Here is a 16878-nt window from a genome sequence, read left to right as displayed (position 1 = left end):
TTGGCCAAAAGAGGAGCTTTGTACTTCTTGGTATTACTTCCTGCTGACAAAGTAAGAAGAAGCAAGGATTGTTGTGACAGAGAATTAAAGACAGTTTAGGTTATTCAGGCTCCTGTGGGAAAAAAATTAACAACAAAAGGAGGAAAATAAGGTGAAAATGTGACTGAGAAACACCTAAAAGTTCCCCAATAGAAAAGAACCTTAGGTACCATTCTTTGTCAGGACATTTTTTTTTTTTTTTTTTTTTTTTTGGCCAGGGCATGGACATTTTAAAATGCATTCTCTTCAAATCCCAGGAAAGTGCTAGGAGGCCAGCAGAATATGTGCCACACTCTATAATGCAAGTACATTCTTTTTTTTTATATATAATTTTTTTTTTGTTTTCCCACTGTACAGCAAGGGGGTCAGGTTATCCTTACATGTATACATTACAATTACATTTTTTCTCCTTTCTTCTGTTGCAACATGAGTATCTAGACAAAGTTCTCAATGCTATTCAGCAGGATCTCCTTGTAAACTATTCTAAGTTGTGTCTGATAAGCCAAGTACATTCTTTTTTTATTTTATTTCCCCAATACATTATTTTTATTTTCTACTGTACAGCCTAGTGACCCAGTTACACATACATGTACACATTCTATTTTCGCACATTATCATGCTCCATCATAAGTAACTAGGCATAGTTCTCAGTGCTACACAGCAGGATCTCATTGCTCATTCATTCCAAAGGCAATAGTTTGCATCCACTAACCCCAAGCTCCCAATCCTTCCCGCTCCCTCCCCCTCCCCCTGGGCAACCACAAGTCTCTTCTCCAAGTCCATGATTTTCTTTTCTGTGGAAAGGTTCATTTGTGCCATATATTAGATTCTAGATATAAGTGATATCATATAGTATTTGTCTTTGTCTTTCTGACTTATTTCACTCAGTATGAGAGTCTCTATTTCCATCCATGTTACTGCAAATGGCATTATGTTGTTCTTTTTTATGGCTGAATTATATTCCCTTGTTTATATATACCACATCTTCCTAATCCAATCATCTGTTGATGGACATTTAGGTTGTTTCCATGTCTTGGCTATTGTGACTAGTGCTGCAATGAACATGTGAGTGCATGTGTCTTTTTTAAAGAAAGTTTGTCTGGATATATGCCCAAGAATGGGATTGCTGGGTCATATGGCAGTTCTATGTGTAGTTTTCTAAGGTACCTCCATACTGTTCTCCATAGTGGTTGTAAGCTTCCATTCCTGCCAACAGTGCAGGAGGGTTCCCTTTTCTCCACACCCCTCCAGCATTTATTTGTGGACTCATGAATGACGGCCATTCTGACTGGTATGAGGTGGTATCTCGTGGTAGTTTTGATTTGCATTTCTCTAATAATCATGGATTTTGAGCATTTTTTCATGTGCTTTTTGGCCATCTGTCTATCTTCCTTGGAGAAATGTTTATGCAGGTCTTTTGCCCATTTTTCTATTGGGTTGTTGGCTTTTTTGCTGTTGAGTTGTATAATTTGTTTGTATATTTTAGAGATACAGCCCTTGTCTGTTGCATCATTGGAAACTATTTTCTCCCATTCTGTAAGCTGTCTTTTTGTTTTCTTTTTGGTTTCCTTTGCTGTGCAAAACTTATCAGTTTGATTAGGTCCCATTGGTTTATTTTTGCTCTTATTTCTGTTGCCTTGGGAGACTGACCTGAGAAAACATTCATAAAGTTGATGTCCAAGAATGTTTTGCCTGTGTTCTCTTCCAGGAGTTGGATGGTGTCTTGTCTTATATTTAAGTCCTTCAGCCATTTGGAGTTTATTTTTGTGCATGGTATGAGGGTGTGTTCTAGTTTAATTGATTTGCATGCAGCCGTCCAGGTTTCCCAACAATACTTGCTTAAAAGACTGTCTTTTTCCCATTTTATGTTCTTGCCTCCTTTGTCAAAGATTAATTGACCATAGGTGTCTGGGTTATAATGTAAGCACATTCTTTTTTTTTTTTTCCCTGTCTTTTTGGGCCGCACTTGAGGCACATGGAGGTTCCCAGCCTAGGGGTCTAATCGGAGCTGTTGCTGCCAGCCTATACCACAGCCACAGCAACGCCAGATCCGAGCCATGTCTGTGACCTACACCACAGCTCCCAGCAATGCTGGATCCTTAACCCACTGAGTGAGGCCAGGGATCGAACCTGCAACCTCATGGTTCCTAGTTGGATTCATTTCCGCTGCACCATGATAGGAACTCCTGTAAGTACATTCTTAACTAACGTAGGCAGACTTCCCTTTCTTACACAAAATGTCCCCAAAAACTAACACAACATTTGAACATGAGAAAATAAGACAACAGCTTCTAAGCTAAAAAGAGAACTTCAGGAGTTCCCGTCGTGGTCCAGTGGTTAACGAATCCGACTAGGAACTGTGAGGTTGCGGGTTCGGTCCCTACCCTTGCTCAGTGGGTTAACGATCCGGCGTTGCTGTGAGCTGTGGTGTAGGTCGCAGACACGGCTCGGATCTGGCGTTGCTGTGGCTCTGGCATAGGCCAGTGGCTACAGCTCCGATTCAACCCCTAGCCTGGGAACCTCCATATGCCATGGGAGCGGCCCAAGAAATAGCAAAAAAAGACAAACAAATAAATAAATAAATAAAAAATAGAACTTCAGGTCCATCAAAGAAAAAATAAACATTGAAATTTTTATTTTATTTTATTTTTTGTCTTTTTAGGGCTGCACTCACAGCATATGGAGGTTCCCAGGTTAGGGGTCGAATCAGAGCTACAGCTGCCAGTGTACACCACAGCCACAGCAACATGTGATCCAAGCTGTGTCTGTGACCTACACCACAGCTCACGGCAATCTGGATCCTTAACCTACTGCATGAGGCCAGGGATCGAACCTGCATCCTCATGGATTACTAGTCAGATTCGTTTCCACTGAGCCACGACAGGAACTCCTGAAATACTTCTTTCGGGCAAAATTGTCATAACACTAGACCAGCATTTCACATTTTTTCTTTTTTCTTCTTCTTCTTTTCCTTCAGAATGGTGCATATCATTGGCAAGTTTAAACCCAAAAAGCTGGAGATTCAGATTTTCATCTCACTGAATGAGGTTCATGTTGGTCTTCAATCTCATTAACGTTTTTTTTTTTTGGCCAAGCCTGAAACATGCAGAAATTCCTGGGCCAGAGATAGAACCTGTGGCACAGGAGCAACCCAAGCCTTTGCAGTGATGACACTGGATCCCTAATCCACTGAGCCCCAAGAGAACTCCCCATTAACTTTTTGAAACATGTACGTCATTTTATATTACTGACACCTTCATTGCTCTATTTCCTACCCTTTTAAAAAGAAAATAAGAAGGGCATCTACTAACCCCATTGAGAATGGATAAGCAATGAGATCCTACTCTACAGCATAGAGAACTACATCCAATCTCTTGGGATAGAACATGATGGAAGATAATAGGAGGAAAAGATTGCACATACATGTATGAATGGGTCACTTGGTCGTACAGCAGAAATTGGCAGAACATTGTAAATCAACTACTTTAATAAAATAAATTTTAAAAAGCAAGGCAAAAATCAGTAAGGTATTTTAAAAACTATATTGGCATCACTGTACAAAGATGATAAATCTGTCAAAAAGTATCCATTGACTGATGGAGAATTCTGCTCTTTAGGAACTCATGTTATCCAAGGGTCAGATGATACAGGGATACCTATAAATAAACATGTTTATACAGATTTTAATATATACAAATAATGTTGTTATGTGATATCTATATAAGGCATGCATCAATATAGATATCATATACATATATAAATAAATATCTATGGATACACACAGGGGTGGGTATTTAAATAATAACATAGGAGTTCCCTCTATGGCACAACAGGATTGGCCACATCTCTGCAGTACCAGGACACAGCTTCCATCCCTGGCCTGGTGCTATGAGTTAAAGGAACCAGTGTTACCACAGCTGTGGCTCAGATTTGATCTGTGCCCCAGGAATTCCACATGCCATGGGGTGTCCAAAAAAGCAAAAAAAAAAAAATTAAAAATAGGGGAGTTCCCTGGTGGCTCAGTGGGTTAAGGATCTGACATTGTCACTGCTGTGGTGTGGGTTCAATCCCTGGCCCAGGAACTTCTGCATGTCATGGACATGGCCAAAAAAAAAAAAAGGAAAAAAGAAGATAAGGTAAAAATAAAAATAGGTACATATCTTTAAAATCCTTCCTAGATTAAATAGCAAAGTGTTAATATTCTGGTTACCAGAAGAATCAAGGGCTCTGTCTTTTTACTCTCATCTGAATAACTGTGTCTCAGTATTGCCCATCAAATTCTCCATGAGTCTTTTTTGCCTTGGGTCATATAATGATTCCTAAACCAATCTCTGTGGTCTCTGTGGTCAGGGAGTATAGCCTCCTGGTTGACTAGCATCTATGTTATGAGTTCCACGGTGGAGTGTGAGTTGGGCTCCAGTCTACCAGAAAGGTTGAGCTGAAGGGAAGGAAACAGTTGGTCCCCCAAAGAGAAATGATTGTAGGGGAGTTCCCATCGTGGCGCAGTGGTTAACGAATCCGACTAGGAACCATGAGGTTGCGGGTTCGGTTCCTGCCCTTGCTCAGTGGGTTAATGATCCGGCGTTGCCGTGAGCTGTGGTGTAGGTTGCAGACGCGGCTCGGGCTCGGATCCCGCGTTGCTGTGGCTCTGGCGTAGGCCGGTGGCTACAGCTCCGATTCAACCCCTAGCCTGGGAGCCTCCATATGCCGCAGGCGCGGCCTAAGAAATAGCAACAACAACAACAACAAAAGACAAAAAAAAGACAAAAAAAAAAAAAGAAATGATTGTAGATACTAAGATAAAAGTAGATGGAACCAAAACACACATCCAGCAGACATAACCAATTAATGACAGGGACAGGACAAGGATGCAAACTCACTGACTTGACCTCAGATTTTTCCTCTTAGCCTGTGTGATCCATACACTAGATACTGTCTACTACTCAGTCAAGAGTGGTAGATTCTATCACAGCATCCCTTGAGGGCTTGCTTTGACTGCATTGGTCTTTGATTCTGCTAACTAATTGTGAAGGTCATTTGAGCCCCAGTATGCTAAACAAAAAAATTTTTGGCCATACCCACAGCTTATGGAAGTTCCCCGGCAGGGGATCAAACCTGCGCCTCAGCAGCAACATGAGCCACTGCAGAGACAACACTGGATCCTTAACCAGCTGTATCACAAAGGAACTCCAACACACAAATTTTGAAAGGGGATCTAAAATTTGATATGAGAGAGATTAAAGTGCCTTGTGAATGCAACCTGTCGCCATGGGTTGCAAGAATCCAAAAAGGCATTTGAATGTTGAAGCAACTCATGAACCGAGGTGAGAAATGAAGCAATACAGGACATGTGTCAGAAAGGACAAACTCGTTTCAGCCACACTGAGAGCTCGGAAAGGTAGTTCAAGGCCAGATGGTAGGAGAATTGAAACCTGATCTTGGGAGATGTATGATGCACATCCGTCACCCAAAGGGGTGCACTTGTTACATCTGATGAACCTGCGTACATGATGTCATCAACCAGAGACTATAGGTTTCATTCAGGCTTACTCTCTATGCTGTTCAGTCTATGGGTTTGGATAAATGACATGCAGACTGTAATTTTCTTAGTCTACCTCCTATGCTGGAGAGACTTTACAGCAACCACCCCAGTGATCTATGACATCTGGCCTTTGCATCCTTGGATCTGCCCCACCCCCACTTCACCTGTGCCCAGGACTATGAGGTCACTTCTGGGTTTACTCTATGCAACTGAAAACTGCATCTTGCCAGCAGACTCTTTGTTGCTGACTTTGAAGAAGCCAGTGGTCATGTTGAAAGGCCGTGTGAGCTGAAGGTGGCCTCCAGAAGCTGTAGGTAGACTCCAGGTGAAAACCAGCAAGACACTGGCCTCTCAATCCAATAGCCACCAGGGGATAAAATCTTATAATGAGCTGTCTGAGCCTGGGGGGTGGATTCTTCCCCAGTGAATCTTCCAAATGAGCTCTCAGCCCATCCCACCACCTCTGTGGATGTCTTCTTCCCCTCTTGAGGGGATTCAGCTGCATCTCAGCTCCTGACCCACAGACGCTCTGAGGTCATAAACCCGCGTTATGTCTGAGATAAGTCACCATCTCTCATTCGCAGGGAGAGGCCACACTTTACTCACTGCTGTCAGCTCAGTTCACTGTGCACCCTGAACCCAGGGAATACTAATAATATCTTGAATGAAGAATGGGAAAGATGACCTTCACAAGGAAAGAAGGGAGAAGCTGTGGATTGGAAACTAAGGCTTTGCGTTCTACAGAGGATGGAGTCTCGTCTTACTGCTCAATGTTTTCAGATGCCAGAGCAACCTATAGAGTGAAGACAAGTGTCACAAGGACTAGTTCATGTCCATTCAACGGCTGTCAGTCAAGCGGCACCAGCTCTGGACCCGGGGGTGGAAGATAAGACTTAGAACACCAATGCCTTCCATTTATCCACAGCCCGAAACCACCAGCCCATTTAACCGCCTTCAGCCTCAGTTTCCTATGGAAAGACACCTGTGAAAGCACGTGGCGCTGTGCTCTGTATTGTAGGAGCTTGATCAAGAAGGTTTGACTCCCTCTCTTTCTCCCCAAAAGCACTTAGGAGCAGTATTTATCAACTGCAGCAAATTCGCCATATCTTTCTTCCGAAAAAAAAAAAAAAAAAAAAAAAGGAGTCTGGGTCATTCTATCCATGAATCCTATTCTTCTTTCTTGATGCTCTTGGAGAGAGGCAACACATGGGAAGGTAATGAGGAGGTCTCTTTATGTCTCTGTCTCTCTGGGTGCTGGTTTTCCAAATTGCAAGGTACCGCTTAGCTTGGAGTCATTCTCTTAGTCATCCAGCCAGTAACTCTACAGTGGACCCTCACACCACCTGGAGTTTGCAGGGCAGACCCTCTGCACATGGGAGAATCCCTGTATAATGTATAGGGGGCCCTTGATACCCATTCTTCCCCAAAAATGACTTCAACCAACTGCTGATGAGGTCGTACTATAATATCTGCTATTGAGAAACATCCAACTATACATGGACCAGGGCAGTTCAAACCCCTGAACTGTTGAAGGGTCTGCTGTGTATTGAGAACACCAATTTACACCAAGCGTGGTCATAGGCCCTGTAACTTAAAAAGAGAGGGGACTGGAGTTCCCTGGTGGCTCCGTGGGTCAAGGAACTGGCATTACCACCACTCTGGCTTGGGTGGCTGCTGTGGTGCAAGTTCAATCCCTGGCCCGGGAACATCCTCAGGCTGCACATGCATGCACCCCCAACCCCCCAAAACAAAGATCAGCGCTAGTACTGTAGTCCATGGATTATGATATTGTAAACATAATGTGTCACTTAGTGACAAAGTAAAAATACGATTAAAAAAAACACAGAGGCGTGGCCATGATTCCTCTAAGAGTTAATGCTCTTTCCATGGTTGTAAGAGGTAACGCTTCCCTTTGATTTCATTGTGTACTGGCAACAAAGTATGCAAAATATGTGATCCTCAGTGGAAGAGGTCCGACTGGCGCTGGCCAGGATGCTCCCTTCATCTAAGCATCATTCCAGTTATGAGATGAAGAGACATGAAACAGAGAAAGCCCTATTCCTATCCTGAGAGGAAGCCTTGAAAACAGGTGACTTGTGGATGTTTCCCACTTTTGCTCTGAATCAGAGTGGCCCCAGGGTTCAGTGGCATTCAGTGTTTCTTCACATTCACACGGCTTTGGAAAACATGCTCTTCAAGATGAGACTTCGAAGACGTTGCGTCCCCATATGATTAAGCCCCACAGACTCGCTTGCCTCTAATCCCTGAAACTGAACCTTTGATGACGTGTGTGCACCTGGGTTGACCTAATCCAATTGCTATCATGGTTCACGCAAGGAAAATGGGAGTAGTTTTAACGGAGGAAAGAAGGTAGGCTTCTGCCCTCAGTGAATTTACGTGCAAAACAAACACTAAATACGCATGGGAATTTTTAAGAAAAAAAAAAAAACAAAACACTCCGCAAGATATATGTACGGTCTCTTGATGCTAAACCATTAGGAGACACAGATTTCAAACACTGCACGTGTTTTTGCTCCCACCTATTTTGGATGCCCCTCAAACGGCAGATTCCATTGAATGATTTAATGCCAATGATAAGGAAAACAGAGCAAGTTTGGGACGCAATGGAGCTCTCTCCATACCACAATCCTGTATTTGCTAGAGCGTTTCATTAGTGCTTCTAAGGAAATCACTGTGAATTCGGCTCCCCATTCACTGAAACGTGGAAAAGATCGATTTTCTTGTTTGAAACTCTCCAGGCACTCCTGGGGCAGGGCGGGGGCGGGGGGGGGTAGCGCTTCTGGTGGGTTTTTTCCCAGTTCGTTCTGGTCCCATGAATGAGTTAAATCCACACAGTACAATGTACCTCAGAACATATTTGAATGGCACCTTGAGATTTCCAGCATAAGACACCTTTGAGTACTTTCATTAAAAGAGAGAAACAAACAAACAAAAACTTTTGAAACAAAACGAACCAGGGGGAATGAAGTTTGAAGTTTAACCCTGACGTGCAAGCCTTGCAGTGCCCGGATTTCCTACCCATGGGTGTCAAAGAGTGAACCTCAAAGGATACCAGTCCTTCTAAAATCCTCCAACGCCATTTACCAGGTGGCCTCTCCCCTGAAACGTGTCTTGTTCCGTGAGCCCAGCCTGGTCTACTGCAGCCTCCAAAATGATGAGCTCACCATTTTTCTCCTTTTTTTTTTTTTTTCCACTTTCTTAGAGAATCTGGGCTGTCGAAATGCAATAAAAACATTTACATCTCACCGTGAGAGCGCTTGATGTTAAAACACTCATGTTACAACTTAACCCACTGCTTCCACGGCACTGCCAAGATTGCAGAGATGAAAACATGACTCAGGAGCACCGCAGCTCTAGAACTTAATGAAGAAGCGGGGTCCATGGAGATAAATATCTTTTGAATATTGCTTCCAGCCCAAGCAGCTCGTGGCGGGGGTGGGGGTGGGGAGTGGAATCTGTCTAGAAGTTCTTTGAAAAAGAAGAGGAGGAAGAAGGAGAAAAAAAAAAAAGCCAGCAAGAGTATAATCGCAAAGGAGTTGCATAATTCTGTTGGTTATTTTTAGAATCATTTCCATGGTGTGAAAAAATCACTGAGGAAAGAAATTAATAATGTGTGTCTCGTCTTGCTTCCTAGTAACACACAGCAGAGCTTTCTGAGCAGTTGGTGGGGGGGGGTTCCCCCTGCAGGACGAGAACAGCCTCCTTGGGGGTCTACCCTTGGCTGTAACATTGCATGTCTGACAGTGCAGAGTGAAAGGGCATGTTTTTGGCTCTGATTTTTGAGCCCGGGAGTCATGGCAGGAAGCAGGGGCTTCTCATGGAGGCTACCAGTAATTGCCTCAAAGGTTCTCTTTACCAGCTGGGGGTGGGGGTCCCCAGAATGTGCCTTTTCTTGCATCCATGCTACATCCATGTGGCTGTGGTCCCCAGTTTCTCTGCCTCCCTTCCTGCCATGCACTCTCCTCAAGATAAGGTACAGACTGTAAACATCAGCACCGATTCCCATTTCACTTGGTCCTCCAGGTGTTTTCTTTGCCCCAAGCCTGCTTTCTTTGCAAACAAGGCTGAGTTCTTTTTGAGCCAGCAGGCAGGACCTCATCACCACAGCTCTTCCCTGGCCAGCTGTCCTTTTAGGACAACAGATACCATGAGCCCCAGGCTACGAGTTTCCTAATATTATGGGAATGTGAACTCCACTGCTTTGGATGTTGATGTGAATTTTGTGGTGAAGACAGCAAGCTGGGACGGCAACAGGCAGGTGACAACAACTGAACCTGACGAGGGGTGACTTCCAAAGTGTTTCGATGGCAAATGCTTCCTTTCTCTGCATCCAGGGACCAAAGCCATGTTACTTGGTACATCTGGGAGTTCCAGACAAGCTTTCCTCTTTCTCTTGACTGTAGATACTCTTGTGCTTATAGGTCCTGAAAGGAAGAAGCCTGGAACACCTGGCAAGGACTGCCTGCTCCCAGGGGTGGGTTCCGTGAATGCCAAGTGGATTTAAACCTGTCCTCCTCACTGCCCTTTCTGGGTGTCCATTCAGAGGAAATGAAATCACTGTCTCCAGGAGAAACCTTCCCTCCCATGTTCATTCATCCGCAATAACCAAGATGTGGGAACCACCCAAACCTCCACGGACCGATCCTGTGTTGCTGTGGCTATGGTGTAGGACAGTGGCTGTAGCTCCACTTCCACTCCTAGCCTGGGAACCCCAATATGCCGTGGGTGTGGCCCTAAAAAGAAAAAAGGGAAACCATCTTGCCATTTGTGGCAACACAGATAACCCTGGAGGACATAATGCTGAGTGATGTGAGCCAGATGGCGTGGAACAGGGGAGAAACTCTGTATTCCATGACTAGTTACTAAAGGGAAGTTTCCTATATGCTTAAATTATGCATAATGGCCCATCTCAGGGAACCGCCCCTCCCAGGTCATGAGCATTCAGCTAAAATAACTTTGCTGAGCTCACAGGAGACATCCCGCCTAAGACCACCTGTGAATGTCAGCAGGAAGGAAGAAATTAGCACATCCCTTTGCTGTCTGGCTGGACCTGGACTTTACCCCCTCCCTTTTTAGTATAAAAGAAGCCTGGGACTTGTGTGGCAGCAGGTTGAGCATGTGGCAGTGTCACTGCAGTGGGTCACCGCTGTGGCTCGGTTTTGATCCCTGGCCTGGGAACTTCCGCATGCTGCAGGCAGAGCCAAAAAGAAGAAGAGGAGGAGGAGGAGGAGAAGAATAGGGGGAGAGAGAGGGAGGGAGGGAGGAAGGAAGGAGGAAGAAGCAGCTTGAATTCTAACCTGGGGAAGATGGTTCTTTGGGACATGAGTCCACCATCCTCTCAGTCTGCTGGCTTTTCAAATAAAGTCACTCACTGTTCCCTGCCCCAACACCTCATCTCTTGATATACTGATGAGCAGTATGAGCTTGGAAGGGGTAGCAAATTTTGGTGAAGCCAGCCAGGAGCCTTGCCGCTCATGGCCAGCCCAACCCCAGTTGGGATATTTTCACGTCAGGTCCTCGCAGCTGCTGGGACCTTATCCTGAGCATCCTCCTTTCAGAATTCTCCAAAGCAGCACCAGCTGCCCCAGCACTTGGCAGATGGAGCCAGGAATCGACCTCAGGTAATCCATGGGCTCCATACAGTAGGGTAAGTGACTCTGGTGTCTTCAGCCCAGGTCTTGTTTACCTCTATTTGGGGCATTTTTTTTCTCTGGAATCAGCTAATTTTTTTTTTTTTTTTTTTTGGTATTTGCATGGGGTGCCGTGTTGCAGAAAGGAAATAACTGCTGGGCTTTTCCTTGGTGCGTGAACCAGTTTGTTTGCCTCTGTTCTGCGTTCATTCCTATTGTCATGGGTTTGTGGATTTGGTGCTGTGTTTTTGTTTTTTTTTCCCCCCTTGGTTCCTCTCTCTGTCCACCTGCCCTATCTGTCCATCTACCCCCCTCTCCCTCTTCTCTCTCTTTTATTTTGTATTCCTCCTTTTCTTCTTAAAGTTAATAAATAGTGAAGTATTTTAGATTTTTAAGACTGGTCTTTCTGGGAAGGAGAATTTTCTTGGCTAGGGTTGGGTCAAAACATGCATTTCTGGAAAGAACAGTACTTTCCAAAAATGTTAACTGTTTCGACTCAATGTGTTTCTGGCACTATTTGGTTATTTTGTACTATGTTAGGTTATGTTACTACTTCAGATCCCTTTTTGAATCTTGCACTGGGGCCTGTTTCTTGTTGTTGTTGTTGTTGTTGTTTGTTTTGTTCTTTTTAGGGCTGCACCCACAGCATGCGGAAGTTCCCAGGCTCGGGGTCGACGAATTGGAGCTACAGCTGCCAGCCTACATCATGGTCACAGCAACGTGGGATCTGAGCTGTGTCTGCAACCTACACCACACCTCATGATCAAACTGGATCCTTAACCCACTGAGCAAAGCCAGGGATCAAACCTACATCCTCATGGATCCTAGTCGGGTTTGTTAACTGCTGAGCCACAAAGGGAACTCCTGATGCTATGTAGTTCTTGAACTTATAAATATGGGAAATACTCCATCTGTCTCTAAGGAAAGCCCTTTAGGGGCATATCCTAAGTAAATGGTCCAAATATAGCTTTGAGTCTGAGTAAGAAAGAGATGATATGTGGTCATTGCAGGTGGTCCCCATTATATGCCAGCGTCTGAAGCCTGGTGGCCCCTGAGCGGTTCACTCAATTACTATACAGTCTTGCAATTGGAATTATTTTGTGAAAGACCAGGGAAAACACAAAAACCTGTCTATTCTTGTCTGAAAGGGGGACCTTGCCAGGGAGAAGAGAAAGGATTTACCCGCTTCCTAAAATCACCGAAAGACCCATCCCAGAATTCAGCCTGGTGGGTGGATGCCCCAGCCAAAAGGCATCCTTGTAATGGTAAGAGATGATCATTTGCTGTCTATGGTTTTATGGAGAATGGCTCTATGGTTCTTTTGTGAAGAAGCGGGAAAGCAGGAGGCAATAGCTTACGTGCAAGGGTTTGTGCCATGACGTCAGGGTGGGAAGATACCAGACATTGTCGTATTTTGGGAAAAGACACCCAAGGGGAAATGCGTCACTCAGGAAGAAAAGAAAGATCACGAAAGTAAAGACATGCAGCTCCAACCTCCAGCCGAGCTATGCCAACATTTCTGCCATCTCCACTCTCTCCCATTCCTTTCCAGACACAATTCCCAACAGGAAGTGCTCAGACTGGCTCCGTCTCCTTATAGGGATCGGTTAAGAAATGCTGTGTTTGTGCCTGGGGCCCAAGGACCTGATGTGCTCTCACCCAGTTTGAGCCAAGAGCCACTCCCAAATCAAGGCAGTTTCATGTATGCCTTTATCCCATAGGAAGGTAGATGCAAATGGCCAGCCAGCTGGGTTTCTGTGGATGCATAACCCTTTCTCCACCCTGTACTTGCAGCAGTTCCCCCCAACACCTACCCCCAGCCCCCGGCCCCAGGCATCTCTCCAGACAAAACTTTCATTCAAAAAGATACACCAGGAGTTCCCGTCGTGGCGCAGTGGTTAACGAACCTGACTAGGAACCATGAGGTTGTGGGTTCGGTCCCTGCCCTTGCTCAGTGGGTTAGCGATCCGGCGTTGCCGTGAGCTGTGGTGTAGGTTGCAGAGGTGGCTCAGATCCCGCATTGCTGTGGCTGTGGTGTAGGCTGGCTGCTGTAGCTCTGATGGGACCCCTAGCCTGGGAAGCTCCATATGCTAAGGGTGCAGCCCTCAAAATCAAAAAAAAAAAAAAAAAGGAGTTCCCATCATGGCGCAGTGGTTAACGAACCCGACTAGGAACCATGAGGTTGCAGGTTCGGTCCCTGCCCTTGCTCAGTGGGTTAACGATCCGGCGTTGCGGTGAGCTATGGTGTAGGTTGCAGACTCGGCTCGAATCCCGAGTTGCTGTGGCTCTGGCGTAGGCTGGAAGCTACAGCTCCGATTGGACCCCTAGCCTGGGAACCTCCATATGCCACGGGAGCAGCCCAAAGAAATAGCAAAAAGACAAAAAAAAAAAAAAAAAGATACACCAGGGAGTCCCGTTGTAACACAGTGGTAACAAACCTGACTAGTATCCATGACGATGTGGGTTCGATCCCTGGCCTCTCTCAGTGGGTCATGGATCCAGTGTTGCCATGAGCTGTGGTGTAGGTTCCAGACATGGCTCAGATCCTGAGTGGCTCTGGCTGTGACGCAGGCCAGCAGCTGTAGCTCCGATACTACCCCTAGCCTGGGAACTTCCATATGCTGTGGGGGGCAGCCTTAAAAAACAAACAAAAAAATTGCACCCCAGTGTTCATTGCACTATTCACAATAGCCAAGACACAGAAACAACCTAAATGTCCATCAACAGATCATTGGATTAAGAAGATGTGGTGTATATACACAATGGAATACCACTCAGTCATAAAAAAGAACAAAATCATGACATATGCAGCAGCATGGATGCAACTAGAGACTCTTGTACTAAGTGAGGTAACTCAGAAAGAGAAACACAAATACCATATGACCTCACTGATATGTAAAGGTGTCTTTCCTTATTTTAACGAGGTAGGTGTTTCCCCTTTTCTAAGTCGGGCTCAGAGGGCTGGATGCTAGGTCAAGTTGCCCCCTCCATGACAGTATCTTTTCTCAAAGTAGGTCTCTCAGCCTTGGCCTGAAATATCTCCTTTCTCAGGGATGGCTCCTAATCCTTCTACTAGTCCTTTGCAGAATTTGAAGGGTGCACGCTCTGTTGTGGTCTTTGGGGCAGGGTTTCGGAATTGAAAAACCCTCTGCAGGTTGTTTCAAAGATGTTATCCTTTGTAGGCATCAGTGGCAGCTAAGAAGCATGGTGTCTCTCTGAGCCCCAGTTGCACTGCCAGGTGTTAGGGAATTCTGAAAGAGGAATACGATGCAGTCTTGAATGTCAGGGAAATTCTGGTGACTTTCTGCTTCTGGGCCATGCCTGTCTTCGTGTTGTCATTGGTCAGAGAGAGTTGAACTTGCCCTCCTGGGCACTGGCAGGGTAAAATGTTGAAACTCACCCAGCTCAGTGAAGTGCTTCCTGGAGACCTGTTTAGAGTAGGTGGAACAGGAGCTCAGAGTCCATGTGAAAAAGCTGGCATTTTCTCTGTGGTGCTGGAAGTGTAACTGAAACCAGCCTCTGGATACCAGCACCCATAAAGTCTTAGAGACAGAATTGGGGTGAAACAGCAGGAACAGCTGTATTGTTCTGCCAGGCAGAGGAGGCTGCCTGGCAGGTGAGCCCCTCCAAATGGTATCCTCCCTTGAGAGGGGACAGCAAGGGCTCCAGTAGCTCAAAAACCAGGGCTGTTGATAAGGATGAGGGAGCCTGCGTTCTTCTCCCTCCAGAGATCATTTAAGAGTCATCACAGCTGCAGTCAGGAGGTTCAGGGATGGTTTATGTTGGTCTTGAAGTTGATGGCACCTTGACCTCCTCTCTGCAGTGAAGATGGCTCACGAAGGAAGGGGATGATGGCAAATGTTTCAGAGGAAAAGAAAACACCAGGTACGATAGAACAGCACTAGAAAGTAACCATAAGGGAAAAAGGAAAAAAGCCATGAAGCAAGGAAGAGGTCATTTCTGAAGAGCTGGTTAGAGTCAGTTCATGGCCAAGGTAGGGCTTAACATCATGGAGACTTTTCTCACTAGTTTTTAGCTGTAACAATGTTTCCTCATCACCAACTATGGAGTCAGCCCTTTGGGAAGGAGGAGAGGCCTGGGAGGTGAAAGGAAAAGCCTTTGCCTTGGAAACACAAGGGCTCAGGTGCTGGTCCACGGTTTCAGAAGGAGACGGCTGTGCCTCCTGGTCTGGGATGAATCATGTCCCTCCTGGTTACCGCTTGAAGTTCTAACTAATGCCCAGAACCTCGGAAGGTCACCTTATCAGAAGAGGTGGTTGAGTAAGAATGAGCACGTTAGGATGGGCACTGATCTAAAATGCCTGGCATCCTTAGGGAAAGGGGAAACGTGGGTACAGGCACACACACACAGGAAGAATGCCAGAAGATGGCCATTGCTAGCCAAAGAGAGAAGTCTGAAACTGATCTTGGCTTCAAAGCCTCAGAAAGAACCAACCCCAAGGTCACCTTGACCTCTGTCTTCTATGGTTTATATTGTAAGTAGGAGATGTCTCTATTTATCTATCTATCTAAAGATTTATCTACATAGCACATATATTATAATGTTAAATATTATGTTATATACATAACAGTATATTTATACTATAAACATACATAGTATGTTATATGTTATATACACTTTCTATTTTAGAAAGCATACAGATACAATTTATTTCAAGGAATTGGCTCACACAAGGGTGGGGCTGTCGCATTACTGTCACATTCAAAATGGGTCAGGCAGTTGGGAAACTAGGCAGGAGCTCATTGTTTTAGTCTTGAGACAGAATTTCTTTTTCTGGGAAATCTCAGTTTTGATTCTAAAGCTTTTCAGTGGATTAGGAAAGACCTTCCATTATCAAGGGAATCTGCTTAAATTGGGCTTTAAGTAAACCCATCCAGCTATGTGTAAACTACTATTTGATTAAACTCCTGGGTACTAGAGCCTAATCAACCTTACAAGTTATGGGCTGAATTGTATTCTCCCAACCCCACCACCCATCCCTATAATGAAGCCCCAAACCCCAGCACCTCTTGTGTGTGATGTATTTGCAGATGGGTCTTGAAAGAGGGCTTCAAGGTACAATTAGGTCACGATGGTGGGTCCTGACCTCCAGGACAGGGCCCCTTAGACGAAGAGGAGGTCAGGGCACAGACACACACAGAGGGACGGTCCTGTGAGGACACAGGGAGGAGATGGCTGTCTACACGCCCAGGGGAGAGGCCTCGGGAGGGACCAGCCCTGCCCACCCCTGGGGCTCAGAGTCCGGCCTCCAGAACTTCCAGGAGGGGATAAATGTCTATTGTTTAAGCCACGTGGTCTGTGGTAATTTGTTACGACAACCTTTGCAGACTAATGTAACACCTAAGACTAAGCGTTAAGATATATGACAGATGGAAGTTCCTCTTGTGGCTCAGCAGGTTAAGAACCCAACATTGTGTCCATGAGGATGGGGGTTTGATCCCTGGCCTTGCTCAAGGAGTTAAGGATCCAGCACTGCTGCAACCTGTGGTGTAGGTAGCAGGCGCAGCTCTGGTCCCATGTTGCCGTGGCTGTGCTGTAGGCTGGCAGCTGCAGCTCTGATTCGACTCCTAGCCTGGGAACTTCATATGCTGCAGGTGAGGCCCTAAAAAGGAAAAAAAAAAAAAA

At 45.4% G+C, this 16878-nt stretch overlaps 1 protein-coding gene across 2 annotated transcripts in view; it reads left to right on the top strand.

Moving 5' to 3' along the window:
• The window catches only part of LOC106506881 (pseudouridine-5'-phosphatase-like), a 744469-nt gene extending 732853 nt beyond the window's left edge, over positions 1–11616 (top strand). Inside the window, exon 14 of one of the 2 annotated variants that reach the window (XR_014836065.1) lies at positions 11161–11616. The gene's annotated coding sequence lies outside the window, so the exon portion shown is untranslated. Of the gene's footprint in view, positions 1–10023 lie in introns of both variants that reach the window. The other variant, XR_014836045.1, reaches the window with a different exon arrangement.
• Positions 11617–16878: the final 5262 nt, after the last annotated feature.

Source organism: Sus scrofa, chromosome Y, assembly GCF_054392235.1.
Source record: "Sus scrofa isolate SSC_HxYL_T2T_F1_AM1 chromosome Y, Sscrofa_HxYL_maternal_Yorkshire_Landrace_v2.0, whole genome shotgun sequence".
NCBI classification, from domain to species: Eukaryota; Metazoa; Chordata; class Mammalia; order Artiodactyla; family Suidae; genus Sus; species Sus scrofa.
This window is presented reverse-complemented; position numbering and strand designations above follow the sequence as displayed.